Raw genomic sequence first — 15,712 nt, 5'->3', positions numbered from 1 at the left:
GCTATCTGGAAGATTTACAGCCCTGAAACTGATGCCATTTCAGTCAAGAAATTGCCATGCCTCAGGCTAACTGAGCTCTGACTCCTAAGGGACACAGAAACCCTGAAGCAAGATATGCTTCTTTAATTCAGGCATAGATCCACTTAGCCAGGTTACCTACAAAAAATATGTCACTGGCAAACAGCAACAATTGCCATTATGAGAATCCTGAGATGACTCAAAGCATCAATAAAAGACAGCAGGGCAAAGATGACTAATGGTCATAATTTGGTTCCAGTAAAAAGTTCAGATATGTATTCACTAAAGGTGTTTTGAGAGAGCCATCTCATCTTTAAGATCAGTGCACACAAGAAAGCCATCTGCTTCCCCCACTACTATGCTTCCCCTCATGATTTCCCACTGGAATTCCATGCAGGCTATGAAAGCCTTCAGTTATTTGGGCATTCTCCTGACCTTTATGGGACAGAAGACTGGTATTTTGGTGTTTTTCTGTATCAGGGAATGGCTTTATTGTTGGAAGATGTCACAAGTGCTGCAGAGCTGCCATTAACTGTTTGTTTTTTCTAGACCTGACAAGAAAAAGAAAGGGAAGACATTTTTTGTGGACGGTAGTAGTTTGAATTCTTTGTGATACCTTTGTAAATAGTCAACACATTGATTTCCTTGGCTAAATTATTTAATTCTGTCCCCATTTGAGCAGAGGGCTCACTTGCTTCTCAATGGCTTGACTAAGCAGAACTAGGTGAAATAGATCTGAACCTGGGCCAGCTGCTAGAAAAATGACATCTACCAGAGGGACCCTATGATAAGTCACAGACCTGCTCTTCCTGCAGCTCCTCCTATTACAATGAAGTATGAAGGGAGAGGAATCCCTGACCAATGCTCAATCTCACCAGGCATCTTGGTAAAGGACATCACTACAACTAATCCAAAGATCCCACACTGGCAAAGATTCCCAGAGTGCCGTGGTTGAAGGTCCAGAACCTGGAGAAGGGGCAAAATATTCCAGACTGGGAAAGACCTGCACCACTTTGGAGGCACAATCTTTCTGCTTTCCTATTCTCTGAGGGGGACCCATGATCCTGAGACAGCACAGAAAGGATATCTGGCCTACTGGTATGGAGAACATTTGGAGCTCTAAGTGGCAGTGAGCACTGAGGGTGATTCCAGATAATAGAACCATCATCTCTAGCAGAATATCTGTAAGTACCCATGCAGTGGAGGACAAGGGAGCAACAACAGAAGAGCACATTAATCTAGAGAAGCCTAAAGCAAATGCATCCTTCTCTACAATTGTATTAATTTTCCCTGAGACAATGACACAGTTTCATGGTGAACCAATAAAAGGCACTTATATAAGCATAGGGCTGGTCTTCAATGCAGTGTTGGCTTGACGTACAAGTAAAGTATTGCCCCTAATGAAGGGTACTGGAACAATTTGTATAGTGGGGGTGCTAAGAGCCATTGAACCAAACTGTAAACCCTGGATATGATGGAAACCACTTCAAGCCAGGGCTGCAGCAGCACCACTAGTTCCAACACCTATGCCCCTAACCCAACTCCCATGCATACACAAAAATCTCTAGTTTGAGTTGTGGTGCTTTAAACTCAAGTTAAAGGGGTTAGGGGGTGTGGACTGAAGCTTGAACTGCTGATGCTGGAATTAATAATAAAGTAGGGACTGAGCTACTCTGTGCTGCTAATACAAACATCCTCTGCAGCTCCAGTGATGGTTTGCAGAGTGACTGCTCTCACTTGAGCTGGACTAACTTAAGAGGAGTTAACTGGAATGTAGATGACTTGAACAAAAGCTGCAGTGAAGACAAGCCTGTGGACAATACTTAATAGGATACTATAAGAAATTGCCAACCTTTCTTCTGTACTGTAAGCTCCCTCTGCATTGTCTCACTTTCTTTACTTTTGCAGAGAAGTCATTAATAATTAATAAACAACACCACATACAAAGAGGTTCAAATCTATCAGTTAATGAGGAAGGATACATTAACATTTGTCAAATAGGACCCTAAATACAAATAATACAAACATGATTTTAAGACTGCTATACTCTGTATATAGTATTTGAGGAGAGAGAGGAGATTCAAAGACAAAGTGACAAAGCAGGGAGAAGATGTTGAGATGAAATTAAAGGGACAATGTCAACTCAAAATTCACTAGTGTGCGAAATATTTACCTACTATAGTTGAGTCACTAAATAACAGATCAGCAATCTTAGGAGATGAATCATATCATAAACTAGCAAAGTGACACTAAACTTTAGATTTTTTTAAAAAAGAGAAAGTTAGTCAAAGATGCTGATGTCAAAAGTGAGGAAATTAAAATCTTCAGGCTCAGCATGGAGTCAACTTCCCAGCAACATATTAGAGTCACAGAAGGCATGCATACCGCTAAACAAAATAGGAAGCAAGAAGACAAGAAAATAAATTGTATGATTAAAAGGCAAGATTCAAGAGCTAAATGTGTATCCTTCAGAAAATGGAAATTCAGCTGTAGAGAAGTCTATAGAGATTAGAATAGCTAAAAAGGAATATGAACAGCAAAAATAGCCAAACACATAAAAACTAATTAAGTATGTCAGAAGAAGGAAAGACTGCCTGGGAGAACTGGTATCTCTGCTATACTACCAAGGAGTAAATGAAAGAATTAAAGAAGATAAGGACATTGCAGAGAAGCATCAGTCCTTGCCAAATAGGATGCTGAGAGACACTTACCATAATCCTTCTCTTCAAGGTAATAAAGATGAGACATTATTAGAGATTGAACTTTCAAAAGAGGAAGTACTGGAACAAACTGATAAATTCAAGAGCAACAAGTTACCAGGATCAGATGGGATAAATCCAAGAATGTTGGAGGAATTTAAAAATAAGAATATTTTAATTACATTATACAAATCAATGATGCAGCCACACTTGTGTGCCAGGACTGGTAATTTCACTTCAAAAAGGACATTGCAGTGTTACAGGAAATTCAGAAAAGGGCGATGAGAAGTACAAAAGGCCTGGAAAACTCTCGTGTAAAGAGATATTGAACAGAATGGGATTGTATACCTAAAAAAGGAGATGAATATGAGACGACATGGTAAAAATATTTAAAATAATGAATGAGCTACAGAAGGTAGATCAAGAGCCTCTGTTCTCTCTGTTTCATAACACAAGGACAGTGGGAAATTAAGAATTTACTAAAAAATAGTTTTTCACAGGGCACATAATTAACTGTGGAACTCACTGTCACAGGATATTGTTGAGGACAAAAACTTCAGGATTTAAATGAATCTCTAAATATCAGAGATTAGGATGAGTTCTAGTATATTTTCCTTTGAAGCATCAAGTGCTTGCTACTGTTGAAGATAGGATAATGGACTAGATGGACCATGGGTCTGATCCAACATGGCAGTTCCTATGTTCCTAAGTGCTTACATAAATAACAAAAATATGCAATCTTTCATTAAAATCAGTTACTATATCAGAAAACTGGGAAGGTAACAAATTTAACCTATCAAAATGGTACTGGGACTGATCCTAGGAATTACAGACCATTCCTTACATCAGTATTATGTAAACTTGTTGAAATGATAAATAAAAACAGTGCTAAGCATCTAGATTAACACAATATATGGAGAAAATAACACACCTTCTGTAAAGGACTTTTTTGTTTTATTGGGTCATTTTTAAGTGTTCTCTACTGAAAAACAAAATTTACGATGCTTGTTCTAATGTAGTAAACAAATATTAAAACTCAGATATATTCTTATAGACTGTCACAATCTGAGCTGGGCTTTTATGGAGATTGAAGTCCCAGTTTTGGCCTATGACTCGTTTTCTATCAGATAAATGGCATTATGGAATTTGTAGTTCAGGCACCATTGGTGTTACAGAGCTGAGGGGAAGGCCTTCTGGGAAACAAAGCTGTATAAAGACAAGCTCTTTTTCTCAGTAAGTGGAGAGAAGACCTACTACTAATGGGCCTTTGCAGTGACCAAATTGGGCATGATCTTTGGAGAATTCCCAACTCAGAAAGAGCTAGCGAAGGAGCCTGAAAGGAGTTGTGCTGAAGAATGGCTGGAGTGGAGGCCTTAAAGGCAAGCCAGTCTGGGAAGTAGCACTGAGGAAATGGTGAAGAGAATGTGTGAGGCCGGAGTGGGCAGCTGCTTCACACTCCAGGGCTCTGGGCTGAAGCGGATGGGTAAGTGAGAGCACAGACATCACTATATCTCAGCAGTACCACCTTGAAGTGGTGTGCTGCAACTGTCAACCAAGGGGCAAAGAGCTATTTGTGGACAGATCCCTGAAAGCAAGAAGAGTGAATCCCTAACACAAGGAGAAAAGTTCATGATCACAGAAAGAAATTGGAGAGAAGGGCTGTGCCCCAAGAAGGACAAAAGACTTTCTGGACTTGTGTTTTTGAAGACCCATTTATTCTCTGAAATCAGTATTTCTATTTTGTTGGTCTAATGATTCTTGTAATTTGCCAGTTTGTTTTATAATCTTCCAAATATTCCTTTGTACCAGACTGCTTATACAAATATTGAAGTCTTTTTATTGATTATATTACTTTTCACATCCTGACATTGTCACATTAGTTCCTCTCATGCTTTTCCCTGAATTTGTATGGTAGTATATATTCAGTAATTTCCTGCAATAATTTCCTTATAACATAATAATATGCAAATTACTTAAGGCATTTTTCATTTCCTCAAAGTCCAAGTCACATTATTTTTGTGTTTTTTCCTCAAGAACTGTACTTTTAAATACTTTCTCGGAGTACCTTAAATACAGTGTATGATGGCTACATCTTGTCAGAGTATATATTTAGCAGTTTTAATCTTACTTCATGTATCTACTCTCCATAGGATTAAATACAAAATAATTTCTGAAAGGGCATGTATTCTAAAAAATGCATACAAAAATGACTCAGCACTACACTTCTTTTGTATACATCTTATTCCGAATAAATGAAGTGTTTTCAAGGATCAAACGCTAGGTGTCTGGCTCTGTTATAATTTATATATATTAACATTATTTGATATACTTTCCTAACTGCGCTGGAGTGCTACAGCAACAAGCAGGATTCATCTGATCACCTTTCTTACCCTTAGCATCTATTCAAACAGTTCCTGCTACATCAAGAAGAATATTTATATCACTGTTGTTATGTGCTGAGTGCCATCAATATCGTTGTTGCTGAACAAAACATGACCAAGACATAGCCTCTTCCACAAGTAGCTTACAATTGAAAATTAACTAACAACACAAAAAGGACACAAAAAACACTAGGGGCAAGAGGACAGACTACAGAATCATGCAGATTGTTTTTGAAAAATAAAAATATGGCAATTCTTTGTCTGAAATATTTTACATAATCTGTCTCTCTGAAGTATAATTACTCAGCAATATTTGCCCATTATTCAATATACTTAGTTTTTTTCAAATATCCACCCAGGTCAAGTATTTTAAGTACCTGACTTTGTTCATAGTCCAAACATATCTATGTCAGTATAACTGTTTTTATCCATGAAAATATATAAATCAAACTCAGCTGTATTATTACATGGGACCCTCATTTTTTTTGTGAAAGGCAATATTTAGTTTGTCAGCCCCACCTTGTTTTAGAATAGCTTCCAAATGATTATAGGCTTTTGCAGTTTTTACCACCAAACAAAAGTTTAAGGACAGGACAGTTAAAACATGTAATGCTATATGTATGTGTATGAATATATGTAAACACATGAAAACTAATAAAAAGCCTATAAAACATGATTAAGGCTGTAAAGTGAGGCAATCTAAAGTTAGGAAATACAAGAATTAAGATAGCCTGCGTAACCTCAGTTCTATCTCCTTGTGCACATACATTATCAGTTTTTAATTATACTATTGCATACTCTTTTTTCCAAAAGACCCCAATCTCAGTATAAGGCAGATACCAAATTCTAGCCTGGAGGGCTACATTTTGCCAAAGGTATAAGCAACTGGCAATACAGTATAATAAAAAGTATTAACAACCGTAACAGATATTGTTAATATATTGAAGCTGGTGGATAGATAGTAGACTAGGGAAACCTCACTGAAGTCAAGGAATTTACATAATTTTAACTGAGATCACAATCTGGCCAAATAACATTTTTTAAAAACTTTTTTCTTTTTCACTGTTGACAGTATGACTGAATAGAGCAAATCACATCATAGCTATCCAATGTCTATATAAAAATTAAATAAATGTAAATGGTTTTGTGTCAGACAGTGCTAGATAAGAATATAAACCATCATTCGAAAACAAAAGAATGAACTACTTCATTATATAGAAGCAGGCACTAATACCACCTGTAATAAAAGAATGAATGGACAATGTACAAATGAAACAAGTAGACTGTAAATGGCTTCAGTGAGCATGTGACACTAGACAGATCAAACCAACCAATTTCATGTATCAAGCCTTGTTCTTACAATTATAATTTCTTTATCCACCCATATTCTGCATCACCCATACAGGAAAATGTATAATAATTACCTAATGGAAAAAACCCTTTCCAGAACGTAACTAATATTCCCATCAGTACTGTCTCAGTTTCATATGGCAGCTTTCTGTCATTTATTTTAGTAGTTATATCTACGTCTGATTAGAAAATATAATTTTTTTTTTAGGAAAGGAGAGGGTACATTACTAATTGACTATACATTAATACTTCACATGTCACACAAAAATGCCAGGAACTTTAAAGTATAAATGGTTGTGTTCTTTACGATGTCTTGTGAAACTCATTTATAGCAACAATGCATATATTCCCAAAACAAAGAGTAAAAATTTCAAAAACACATGGACTTTTATTGAGACTTAGGATCCTAAGTGTGTACATAACTTTTGAAAAAGGGACTTACCTCCTAAGTCACATGGGTATTTCTGAAAATTTTACCTATAACAAATTGATTTGTAAGTTTGTAGTCTTTGACTTGAATTAAAATAACATGTGTTTTCTCAAGGAAGTCAAAGAACTTTAGAAATCAGAGTTGGAAAAGACCTATTAAGCTACTTAAGACATTCTCCGTGCCAGTGTCGGTACTGTCCCTATATTACATTTAGTAGAACTGTCTCCATTCTCATATTTATTCCTTGAAGCACACTCTTGAAAATACAGAGTTGAGTAGTTAAGACTAAAAGTGATCTATCTTAATAGTGGTCCCATCTGGAAAATCAGACCTTATCTTTCAGAGTCCACAGATGTACTTTCCCCCCATCTGATCTAGTCTTATCTATAAATTTTTTTTTTTTTTTTTGGGGGGGGGGGGGGGGGGGGGGGGGGGGAAGAAGTGTATATGGTGGGAGTGGGAGGAGGCTAAGAATATAAAGTAGAGCACGAGGACTAGAAGCCAACCGTTATTTAACTCCATTTTTACACATACCTTTACCCAGGCAAATGTTCTTTAAATCCATTAGTAATTTGCATGAATAAATAAAATCTAAGTATGGAACTCAGAGTTTAGCCTCATAATGGAAGAGAGAGCATACTGGGTTATTTACTGTTAAGATGAGTCATGCATTGGATTTTTGTTTATAATTATAGAAACAGCAAAATAAATTAGAAATAAAAGTGCATCTTTAGACTCCAGACTATAAGTCCTTCTAGATACAACTGAGACACGGCATGTTTACTAGGCATTAGAACAGAGGATCAGGAGTCAGAACTACTGGGCTCTATTTCTTGGCTATGGTTTGCGGCAACAACTTGGAGAAAGCACAGACTCTTACTCAGTTTACCTATCTGTAATATGGGAATAACACCAACTTCATACAATGGCTACAAGGCTTAGTTAAATCATCCAGGCAAAACTGTTTAAGTTCATTGTATGGAAGACGCAACGGAAATGCAAAATTTTATATATAACATGTACGCATATTGTATATATTTAGTTTATTCTTACCCACCATTTTTGGAATAACACGTTATTTTTTAAAAAAACAAATGATTTCTAATTATTTTTCCATATAGAGTCCCAGAAAGATGTAAAATCACATAACAGTAATAGAGGCATAAAAATTCAACTACCATTTTGCAGACCCATTTTTACAAAACAGTCAGGACTTCTACACAGATTTCTTTCAGATGTGCAATCCTGAAGGACTTCTTGGAAATGAACTAAACATTCCTAATACTGTAATATTGTAAACAAAATGTAATAAAGTCATTATTTTCTTTTCAACACAGACACTACAATTTTTTTTAAAGCAATTTCAGGATTTATTTGCTCATCTACAGCACTAGCTTTTATGTATTCAAAGCACAGCTATGCAGTATACACAATAAAAGCAACAGTATTTACGGAAGACGTCTCAAGATCTTTCCTAAACAAAAAACATTTCATGCACATTCTTATGCAACCATCAGTCTGCTTAATCAAAGCTCAGAAAACGACACTGATGAGGGCAATATAAGAACCTAGACAGATTGGCTAGATTAGATATTAAAGGACAAACAATCCCTTTTCAATTTTGTCATGAAAGGAATAAAGCAAGGGGGAAAACCTGCACAGATGAGTTAGGGATGGGAGAAATTAGTACTGAGCCTGAGAGCCACCACATCTCCTCCTTCCTCCAACCTCTAGGAAACTCCCCGATATAAACTCTGAAAGTTTTCTACATTATGTACTTGCTTGGTAAACCTGAAGGGAAATACATACAAAAATTCATATGTATCCCGTCAGCTGTCCCACACCTGCAAAATCCTTGGAGAAAGGATTTTTGACTCAGGAATGGGCCTTCAGATGGATGGATTGGAAGCTGTCAACATTATTACTTAATTTTAATTGCCAATATAACACACAAAGAATTTACCCCTTTCCAAGGGTTCACTGGAGTCTTTCAACTTGACTTCAGTGGGGTTTGGATCAGGCTCTAATGGAGAATTATATGAGAACAGGCTAATTATCACAGGTAACCCTTTAGGTCTCAACCAGCACTAATTACCATGCAACCATTATGTAGCTGCTATATTATAATTGAATGTATTCCTATTAATCCAGTAACTTAAATACTGTAAAATTGGAAAGCTCTATGGTTCCATGATGGTTCCAGAGACACAACTTAAATAACTTGCAATACAACAGCTGTGACGTTACAATATATAGCCAAATAACTGTTAAAAATTACAACCTACTTTTTAAATACACAATACTTAGTGTACTTACCAACACCTAACATAAAATCTTCTCCTATAATTAATTTAAAAGGTCAAATAACTTTCTTTTTTACAAGTACTTAAAATACAGTACATAGATTTAAAAAATTGATTTTTGACATGTGTCCTAACTGTTCGGAATTATATAATCTTGTTTTCCTCTAGATGCAGCTAATGGGTAGTATAATGAATCAAGATAAGTATCAGACTTTTATCAAGCTTGTTTATAAAATCATCATATTTTTCCCGCATGCTGATGTCCCTCACTATACTTAGACCAGTTGTATTGTTCCTAGCTTCACGTTCCTATGGTACTTTCTCATGCCTGTACATTCACCTTCAACTGTCCCTTAGCATTAATGATAACCATTTATGTTAGTCTCTCTCTTTGATCTTGTATTTAGCTGTGAAACGTTTAGTACCTTTCCCTGACCTGAAGAAGAGCTCTGTGGGGCTCAAAAGCTTGTCTCTCTTACCAACAGAAGTTGGTCCAATAAAAGATATTACCTCACTGACCTTGTCTCTCTATTATCCTGGGACCGACATGGCTACAACAACACTGCATGTACATTTCTACGGCAGTTGCTTTCTGTATGATAAAGTTATTTAATACATTCCCATTATAGATAAGGCAAAAGAGTTTCAGGTACAGTCAAGGTGGAGGTAGTGAATTAAACATTAATAGTTATTCCTGTATGTTCATGCCATGTTATAACCTTTTTCTCGCAACCCGCTTCAAAGAACACATACCTTTATGGATCCGTGCTCCACCCACAGCAGACTATTTCTGTGCTTTATGTCTCCCTCTTCTCCCATCCTCAGCAATCTTCTGCAGACTCTGAGTTACTTGGCAAAGGAACTGACTACATACAATCCATTCTTTTACCGGAACAGGGAAGACATCTGAAATGCTTTTCTTAAGGATAGTTTTGAGCTTTGAGGACTCTTCTTTACCAATAAGAAAAAGTCTCCAGTCCAACTCCAGTGTAAATATGAGCATTAGACGTGCTAGTGTTAACCTGCTAAACGTCTAATCTACCTATCACAAAGTGTATTTATATACAATATATATATATATATATATATATATATATATATATATATAAAATGCAAAGCAATCTAAGGGCTACATGGGATATTGGGCTAAAACATTGCTTTTTCAATTATAGCAACCCGGATTATAAATCCTGCTTTAGAAGTGAAAATTAATTCAGTGGTCTCATTCCTAGCCAAACTAGGCATTAATCCACATCACACAAAATACATAATTTGTCACAAAAAGCACTCTGCTTAGCAAGGGCCCAAAACTGGGATCACAGGAGGATGTTTCAAGTCAGAATTGCAGTCAAATGTTTAGGTTGTTTGATGAAGTCTGAAAAATACCAACCAGCACGAATACTGTACTTTGTTGTAGCCAACATTAGGAATATAAGGTCGATATATCAGCCCCAGGATCAGCAAGTCCCTTTTCCCCTGGTAGCTAAGCAGATGTTACTCCAGGTTAATTAACACAACTGGAGCCAATCAAGGCCCTGCCTAGGACTTGTTAAAAGCCTCCCCTCCAGAGAAAGGGTGTGGCTGGAGTTAGCAGCCCAGCCCAGCCGAGCCGAGCCGAGCTGCTGTCAAGAACCAGGAGGGTTTAGGAGAAGGAGCAGAACGCTGGCAGGAGAGGACCCTGCAGGTACAAAGACTGGGATAGGGAAAAACCCTGCCCGAAGAGGGCAAAGGACCTTTCCCAGGCCTGGAGGCCTAAGGGAAGAGATCTTGACAGAAAGGAAAGATTGAATTGGACATTTGGTTTGGGCACTACCATGCACAGTAGAGCTGTCAGGAGTCAAGAACCTTCCCTGGCAAGGAGGCCAGGAAGGGCCCCTATCTGAGCAGGGTGTGGACATTAAGTCAAGGAGCATGGGGAAGTAACCCAGAGAAGCTAGCAGCTTTCCTGAAGCCACAGTATGAGGCTGCTGCTTGTAGGGTCCCTGGGTCTGGGCCTGGAGTCAAGGGTGGAATCGGCTGCCCACCGCCAACCCACCCACCCACCCACACCGGCGATTCACTGGAGGGGTAAGAGCCCCAGCAAAGAGGCAAGGGCCTATGAGAACAAGAGACAGGACTGGGAACCAGCAGGGAGTGGCCATCTTAGAGCGGCTGTATTACCCTCACCCACCATGAGAGGGTGGAAAAAACACTTAGGGGTGAAGTAGTTCCCTGACCTACCTCTAGAAGGCAGCGCTGGACCCACCAAGATAGAAGAAGGGTTTTGTCACAATGCGCACTTTATATAAAGATGTTTGTGTGTATGTTGGGTGGTTGTTTGTGGTGTTCACTATTATAATTCCCCTTCCCCTAATCTCCATCTATTTGTCTCTGTCCTTAAATTTGCCTTGTCTACAACAGAAAGTTTTACTGGTTATACCAGCATACGCATACATACCACCGTAACCAGTGTGATGATTCTTGAGAAACCCAGGACTATGAGTCACCTTATCAACCCCTGCCTCCAGCGTGAGGGAGTCTTGCTTGTGGTAACTGGGAAATGTTAGCTTCCTAACACCACCAGCCTTTCAGCCACTTGAGCACTCTCTTGGGGGCTATGTCAGTCCTGTCCTTGCCTTGCAGATGCACCCCAGTCCCTGAGTCCCTTTGAATCATTCCCCTGTGATATCCAATCCCTGACACTGGATACTCAAAGAAATCTCAGATCATCTGTTCCCAAAGAAGCAGTGCACTCCAGTTAACCAGTTTTACCTTAAATCACCTCTCCTGTAAAATCTCACAGCATTTGTGAGTACTTACAATAAAATAAAGTAGGTTTACTTGAGACACAATAGAGAGTTAATTAGCAACAAGAGAGCGGTGGAAACAAATGTTTACAATACAAAACAAAATCATAAAATGTGAACCTGGGTCTACACTTATTAACAGTTACCTTTTCCTATACAATAAAGTAGGTTCCCTCCCCCCACCCCCCAATTCAGTCTGTTGCAGAGCTGGCTGGCTTCACAGGAACAAGGATCCATTTTTTATGAGAACGTCTCTGTTCCCCAAGATGTCTTTTCAATGAAAGGATGCAGAGTCTCTCTCTCTCCCCTCTCATATACTGAATCAGTCTTTTGTCTTTACTCACAGGGCAAACCTCTGTTGTAATGTTCCTTTTTAACCTCCAAGTAGTTTAGATTGTTTGTAATTGTCTTTAATGGTTTTCCATTGATAGTCTTGAGATGAAGGGAGGGTACACAATTGAGCCTTGTATTACATCATCAGCTAACCCAGGCAGGGTGAAACCCCCTCATGCTTGAATGGGCCATCAATGAAACATATTGTCCCTGGGTGACTAACTTCTATTCCAAATCCATAAAGCATATTTACAATATAAATATATTATTCCTCAAATATTATTGGTACATATCTCTCACTATGATTATGAATCTCAACAAGTCACAACCTTTTTGTAGATACTTTATATGATATTGTTTATGGGTAAATATCCTGCAAAACATGTGTTAAGTGTAGTGAGTTTGTCTGGTCTGCGATAAGAGTTGTTTGCAAAGAACATGGGCCTTTGTTAAGGAGCTCTGTGTCACAAACCACCATATGGACACTTATTCTAGTTTAAGAATTGTTTAAGTTTAGTTTAAAGCTCTTCCCAAATGACATAATATACACTAAAAGAAGGCCCTCAGACCGGGCTATCATCATAGAAACGTTGAGAAGCAGTCAGTGTGTATCAACACTATTTTTTCTCTCTCCAAATTGAGAGCTACAGATGGAGTGATGGAATAAAGGCCCCTCTATTCTTTCCCCTCAGCTTCCCAACCCCTGTGGCATCAAACATGATGTTACTGCCTCCCTGGTAACTGCTGGGTCATGTCCCCTGGGATTTGGTAGCACAGACAGAAGTCTGTGCGGAAACAGGCAGGATCAACATTAATTCCCACGACACACACACACACGACCCTGAAGAGCCTCATCATATAAAGTTCATATGCCAAGGGATTTCTGCAGGCTCCGAGGGGACAAAGATGATGCCACTTTAGCTCAATTCCCATCCCCTACTCAGATTTTGAGCCCTTTTAACAGGAATTGTTCTGCTACTTTCTTTCCCTTCATGGCACAAATATGCAGGATGCTCTTGCCCCAGACTCACACTGTACGTGTAGGTTCACACACAGTCAATTTAATAAATTGTTTAAATATTTACACATACTGGAAAGAGAAGCAAGGGTTAGTCAGTAAAATATGGAGTAACAGAGATCCATTGATAAATGTGCAGGTAAGGTCATACATTTGTGCCACTGCCATCATATTTTCTGAACAATGCTGTTCATTTCATTTGCTTTTAGTTAATATTTTTCTTTGTTATCGTTGAAGCGATGGGTAGCTATGAAAACAGAAATCTTTAACATAGACCACATAACATCTGGCAAGACACAGTGCCAGATTCTTCTCACTGCCTCAGCAATAAGCTCACCTCCAACCTGTAGGGAGCACACACTCTAAGGATCAGAGATATTTCAATCTCTGTTTTAGCCTCTTCCTGGAATTCACATAAACAAAGATTGACAACATTGTGCACCGTGGTTTTGAGCTGAAGAATATGAGGTTATCATACACTGCACTCCATGACTGTAAGGCAGGGGCATCATTTGCTATGTGCCAGAGGGGCAGTTGCCTCCCAACCCAGATCTTGGTTTGCCCCCCCAAACTTATGTCTTCCACTCCCACCCTCCAACTTTGCAGGATATAATCACATACAATGTTCTATATGCTGACACAACTCCCCGTGTGAACTTTTCTGAAATGATGCACCTACTGCAATGCTTTGTTACACGAGGGGAAATGTAAGCACTCAGTCCATCACAGTGGCTAGCCTAACCTTTCTTCATTTTAAAAGACTTTCCTGAAAGGTTAAAAAAAATTTCATACAAAAAACATTAAGGCAACTCAGTGCAGACACTATCACTGTCCTCCCCCATCACTCAGGGCATGTCTACATTGTCACAGCAGCAAGCATCAATACAGCATCATTGATTGAATGAGGCTGTGTAGACCCGCTCAGTCGATGGGAGAGAATTCTCCCGTCGACTGAATTACTCCACCTCCTCGAAAGGTGGAAGGTAGCATTGACAGACGATGCTCTCCCATTGACGCAGTGTCATGAAGACACCGTGCTGCATAGACATAAGTACGTTGACATGAGATACGCTAGTTATAGGTATGTTACATAACTAGCATATCTCATGTTGACCCTGCATGGCAGTGCACACCAAGCCTCAGATTTGCAGCCTCAATCAGATTTGATTCTTCCTTTTTCTTTTCCCTACTACACATTCAGGCCTTGGCCAAGTCCTTTCTGCTTCTTCCTCCACAACATATAAAAAATCCAACCAAGGTCTGTGGCAGATGGCTGCTTGAGTTTTCTACTCTCTCAATCAAAAAGCTAATCCACCACAGCCACCACCTGTTTCAAAAGTTAAAACCTCAAGGTACTTAAACTTTTAAGGTATTGTCAACTAAACACTGAGCAAAACATTATAATGAAAATCATTTTATAGTAAGTAGGAATAGTGAAAAACAAGGTAGTGAACAGAAGGAGAAAGGGAAGCATAAGCCCAGAGATTCTGTCTAGATCCTTCTATGTGAAATCACATCATTGGGCAGCTGAATCCTCCTAGTACATAGTATGACCATCATCTGATTGTGCCTATTTCAGCCCCTATGGCAGTGGCAGTTTTAATGTGAGCAGACTGCTAAAGAGCTCCAGTATCCCTTCATTCTGTTAATGCAATTCCCAAGGTTTTGGGGTCTGTTTTGTACTTTGTTTTCTGAAACAGCTGAGTTTATGGTATGCAAAGACGTGTCTTCCACATATAAGTTTGATTTCCCAGATTTACTCACACAATCTCCATAGTAAGACAGATGTCTGAGGACTGCTTCCAATTATATGGGTCAGCCATATTAATGAGGTCCAAATTAACTAAACTACCCCTTGTATTGTATGTATTTTGGATGCTTTCCATTTCTGTCCCTGCACAGTGGTTTGTTTTGCTTAATAAACTCATCACTAATTTCATCTGGGTGGGGAAAGAGATTCAACTTAAAACTACTGCATAAATCTCTTTCACATGGTGGACTGTCTTTGTAGGATATAAAAGTGTACTATCAATATTACCCACATTAATGTGATACTTGCTTGGAAATTGGGTTTTTCAGCCAGTCATTGGGAAGAAATGGAATGTGGTTTTCCTAGGCATGATAAACTTCTTACAACTTTTATGGACCAACATGCATAAACCTGTATCACACTTTGCTTAAAGAGCAGCAGTGACATGTGCCTCATGGGGAAGGGCATGTGCCAAATTTTATGTAATTTATCCCCTTTTACACTCATTTCATCTAAGACTCACTTTCCCCTGCTAATTTAGTTGGCTGCAAAAAGAGAATGGAAGCCTTAATTGGAATACTTCAGAGGGGTTTGTTTTTTCAGTAGAAATACATTTCTTACAGAGCTTAGACACAAATGGAACA

The 15,712-nt window shown here is 38.6% G+C and overlaps 1 protein-coding gene across 9 annotated transcripts in view; it reads right to left on the bottom strand.

The window, feature by feature from the left end:
* TANC2 (tetratricopeptide repeat, ankyrin repeat and coiled-coil containing 2) overlaps positions 1-15,712 on the bottom strand; it is a 492,680-nt gene that overhangs the window by 238,244 nt on the left and 238,724 nt on the right. The window lies entirely within an intron of this gene.

This window comes from Emydura macquarii, unplaced genomic scaffold, assembly GCF_026122565.2.
Source record: "Emydura macquarii macquarii isolate MOO-44397 ecotype Brisbane River unplaced genomic scaffold, CSIRO-AGI_Emac_v2 contig_629, whole genome shotgun sequence".
NCBI classification, from domain to species: domain Eukaryota; kingdom Metazoa; phylum Chordata; order Testudines; family Chelidae; genus Emydura; species Emydura macquarii.
The sequence above is the reverse complement of the archived record's forward strand: the minus strand, read 5'-3'. Positions and strand labels throughout refer to the sequence as shown.